The following is a 5,168-nucleotide window of genomic DNA, read 5'->3' on the forward strand; positions in this document are numbered from 1 at the left end:
CATAAAGCCTCCACTCATCATCCAAATGTCCGCATCTTGGACCTCCATTGAACTTCCAGTGGACGTTATAATAATATTATACAATATCACAGTAATATTGCAACATCTCAGAAATATTACATAATTTCACTCAATGAAAAATGAAATATTATTTTGTCTAAATAATAAAAAAAAACTGGCATTTTATATTTTGTGTCGTTTCATTTATTTGTGAGATTCACGTGGATTTGATCCACGTGTCAGATCCACGTGTCAGTCACCATCTTTAGATGCCCGATGAAAAATTTTTTATGCAAAATTTTGTATGAAATTTGTCCATACATAATTATGTATAATTATATATAATCATATAAAATTATATATAATTATACACAATTATGTATAACAATATGTATAATTACATATAAATTTATGCGTAATTATGTAAAATTATATATGAATTTATATAATATATAATTATATATAATTATATATAATTATATATAATTATATATATAAGTAGAATGTATGAACATGAATGGACAAATTTGATACATTATAATATATAATTATATATAATTATATATAATTTTATATAATTTTATATAATTATATATGAAAAATTTTTCATTGGATGACTATGCTCTTCAATGCTTAACCTAAACGATCGTCGGGAATTGGTGATACCACTGCTCTGTAACAATATCTTGGTGGATTGTATTTACAATATATTCTTATAGCGTTCAAAAATATAATATTTATCGATAAATGACATATTTATCGATAAATGTTTCAAAGGACGTAATAACAATCATAATGCGATTAATATTGATACAATGTTGTATAAGTAATCAAACTTTAACATACAACGTGCTCGCAAAAGAGAAAGAATATTCTTTCCTTCTCTCTTGCAATATTTTGACAGAGTAATTGCTCTGTAATTGAGTTCTCAATTGAGATCTCAGCTGGATTTTTTCAGTAGGGCAGGTAGGACACAAAGTCATATAAAAATCAAAATGACGTCAAATGATATAAAAGTAATGTCATTTTGACGTCAAGCAATATCATTTTTATGACAATTTCATGACATTGATGTTAAAATGATATCGGTATTGTGAAAGGTCTATTTTATGTCAATATTGCAATAAAAATAAAAAAGTTCACTCTATTTAATATATATTTTATTTACAATCATCTTTTATATTGTTAGGAATAGACCAAGTAATACATAATCAAAATTATATTAATTTAATATCTTTTTGGCTGATAATTGACATTAATTTGTTCAATGTTTTCAAAATGACGTCAAATTGATATAATTTTAATTCTTATGTTCTACTTGGAAAGCTTTAATGCAATAGAGGTCGTACTAAAAATTCAATAAAAAATTAAACGTAAAAATCTATTGCACATCCATAATAGATGCACAATGGATGTCCACGATGGATGTTATATGGATATCCATCATCGATGAATTATGGACATCCATTAGAGGTCCACTTGTCGTCCACCGTGGAGATGGATGTCTGATAGAGCTATGGATGATCTATGAACGTCTAATGGAAGTTTTGTTCTGTATGGGTATATATAAGAATAAGCAAATGATTTCCTCACAAGAAGAAAATTAGTGTTTTTAAATGTAAAAACTGTTTAAATAAATATTTGCTTGTTTTAAAAGTAAATAAAATACAAGTAAATCATTTTATAAATCTGAATAAATTATTTTCTAATATTAAAAGTATTTTTTTATGTTTCAAATTAAAGTTTCTTTTATTATCAGGAAACAATTTATATATATATATATTTAAATTTACAAAATAATTTATTTTACTTACTTTTAAAACATGTAAATATTTTTTAAATGTACTTTCTACATACTTTTTAAAACATATATTTTAAAAGAATTTATTCTTTTCTTTTAAATAAATCATATGCTTTCTTATATGGATATACCATACGTATACAATATGAAACGTCTCTCAGTTAAAGTGACAGCGATGAATTAGGTAAGGTGAACGACTCAAGAATCAGCCCAAGTAACAGACTTACGCCTGCGAAATCGCTTAGGAGCTGTCAAAATGACGTAAAAAACTGGTCATAACTGGTCGAATGACGTCAAATGTCTAAATAACGATGTCTTTAAAACGTCTTTTTTGTGACATCTTAATGACGTTTCTGTATAACGTCTTAAAAACGTATTATTGACGTTTAGAGAAGTCATAAAACGTCATTAAGTCGTCTAAAATGTCGTCATCGATCTGTGACATTAGACTATCATTTTGTCGATATTTTCACGATATTTTTGATCATTCCTTGGTTATTTTTTATCGTGAACTTACTTAGATTTGGATGTCATTTTGACGTGTCTGCTACTTGGGAGAGATCTGAGGCTCGAATCTCAGCAATGCCCATACAGCACAGAAGCTTGCAGCAACATAGCTACAACATTGCAAGGTTGCATATTGCAGTGCAATGTTGCAGAGACTTTGCAGTGACATTAATTTGCAATATTACTTTAGCAATATTGCAGTAATATTTAAAAAAATATTACGAATATAATATATTTTATTTATTTACTAGTTATTTTTGTTACTTGTATTTCAAATTCAGTAATGTTTTACATTAATAATACTTATAGAATAGTACTTAGAATAGCACTCGTTAGTGGCAATCATTAATTTATCTTATTGCATATTTTTTATATTTCTTATACCGTTTTTTCGGAGAAAATACTTTCTTTAGATTTAATATTCGTACTTGTTTAATTTTGTGTTTTTTTTTATTTCATTAAAATATTATATTCTTAAACGAAATATCATTTTTTAAAATGATGAAAATAAAACTTTTATTTCGTTCAAGGAAACCATGTCATTTGATGAAACAACACTATTGTTTTAAATAATATTTTTTAAAAGTTTCTCTCAAAATTTAGTAATTCGATTTGTTTAATTTGGATTTTCTTGGATTTTTTAATTTTTTTTTGTTGGATTAATCATTATAACATTTTGTTAAAAATGTAAAAGTAATTATCACTGGTTCACTACATTACATCAATATTCATCGCATATCGAATGTTGCATTGTTTCAATATCTATCAACAAATTATCCAATAAACAATAAGTAAAAATTATGTAACTATTATTTGGTGTTTGCTAGGAATGTTATAATATACTGTGAACACTATAAGGATACATTATATAAGCATGAATTGTAAGAACATCTTTGGAGTCATCAGAGTCACCGCGTGCGCGCCGTTCGTCAGGTTAAGCAACAGTTTAATGCGGTCAGGACATGGCTAGAGTGACCAGTGGTTTTATACCGTTTGGGATCGAAATTATTGCTGGAGGATTCATGAAAGTTTTGGAATGTGTTGACAACCTTCGACATCTAGTAGTTTATGAGACATGAGAAAATTAAGAATATAAGTATATTTTTGTAAGCATTATGATTTTCTCATTTTTCACCTTTGCATAATAATTCTCAGTATTTGATTACTATCAATATTTAACAGTGATTTTATTATCAATATTCACCAGAAATTAAGTACTGGCCAAAAAATTACTGAATTACTGGTTATATTTAATCACTAATAATTTTTCAGTATTTCTTAGTATGATTTTTCTATAAGGGTTCAAAATAACAAAACAATATTTGCCAATTATTGTTACATCTGTTCCTTCTGAACGTCTTTTTTTTAAAGCTGGTCTTATTAAATGTCAAATAAGAAATCAAATAAATACAAAAAGATTAAACATTTTACTTTTCCTTCAATCATTAGAATACGAAGATTGGAAACTTATGTAAAAAAGACATAGCAATATATTACTTTTTATTTATTGCATTAAATACTATTAGTTTCCTCTTTTTCAAGTGCAATAATATAAAACAGTTTATTCTTTCTGATATTAGAATTTATTCAATAATATATTCTGTTGTTACATTGTTCGTATTATTATTATTAATATTTATTAGCATATCCTATGTGTATTATTTAAGGCTAAACTCAATGTTAAGGTTTGAAGATTTTTTATTTAAAGCTGTTAGTAATAATACATAATACATAATATAAGCAGGTATACAAATCCGGAACTTTTTTTAATTTAAAATTGTTTAAATTTTTTTTCAGATATTAAGGTCATTTTGTTAGCTGTGATATATCTAACAATAAACCTAAGACGATCTTAAAAATCCGACTATGCATTCCGGCCAAAATCTTTCACTTTGTTTCCAAAATTGGTCGTTTATTTCTTGATACATTATTATAACTAATGGCTTACTAAGTTCTTTGAATCGTATGTTACATTACTTATAACGTATATTAATTATCCCAGATAGCCAAACCTGCGCGAGCAGATTTTGCGCAGAGTCTGTCAACAGTGTCAGTAGACAGAATGGCAACAGATTGCACGCAGAGCCTATTGACAGAATCTGGCGACAGACTGACGGCAGATTACGCGCAGATTCTGTTTCCTAAATAGGTTATTTAATTCTATCAAAGGCCATATGTACGCTATTAAATGGGGCAGTTTCACATATACACCATGTAAAACTTCGAGAGAAATTAAGATAATTATATTGTGCAATAATTGTTCACATAATTATACACATATAACAATCAAAAACAATTATTATTTTTTAAAATTGTATTACACATTTCTGATAAAAAAGCAACAATAATAGAGAAATAACGAGTATAAATATAGAATAGTACAACGGTTAAATGGCCACTTAAAGGCGTACATATGCCATTCCTGGTAAAAATTGTTCTCATAATTTTTCATACAATTTCTCATATTATTATTTTTTTAGTGTTATTATGTCATTAAATCTGAACAATTTAACCATCATGCAATAAGTACTGAAGGCAGCAGCACCGAATAAAATATTAGTCTCGCTATATAAATAACTTTTGCAGAATTTTTGTGATGGTTTATTTGAAAATATATCATGCAATTTTGATAAAACTTAATACAATCTAAACTGGATGATTGACCAAAATAATTCGCACATGTATAAGTACGGTATTTTATTAGCATGATGGAAAAATGTCATTATCTGTTGTTTTATTGCAGTAATTTTCTATACAGTCCTTGTGTTACGTCGGGATGTTACGTCCTGGTAGAGAACGCAACACGACGTAAGGCCTCGATCGTACTAGCAGGTCGAGTTACGAGTCAGCGACCAGAAGG

The 5,168-nt window shown here is 27.3% G+C and overlaps 1 protein-coding gene across 5 annotated transcripts in view; it reads left to right on the forward strand.

Moving 5' to 3' along the window:
* LOC116852580 (modular serine protease-like) overlaps positions 1-5,168 on the forward strand; it is a 356,146-nt gene that overhangs the window by 27,098 nt on the left and 323,880 nt on the right. The gene's annotated exons all lie outside the window — the stretch shown is intronic.

The sequence above is a fragment of the Odontomachus brunneus genome, unplaced genomic scaffold, assembly GCF_010583005.1.
Source record: "Odontomachus brunneus isolate Ranch 3 - 2012 unplaced genomic scaffold, Obru_v1 Obru_scaffold_236, whole genome shotgun sequence".
Taxonomy (NCBI): domain Eukaryota; kingdom Metazoa; phylum Arthropoda; class Insecta; order Hymenoptera; family Formicidae; genus Odontomachus; species Odontomachus brunneus.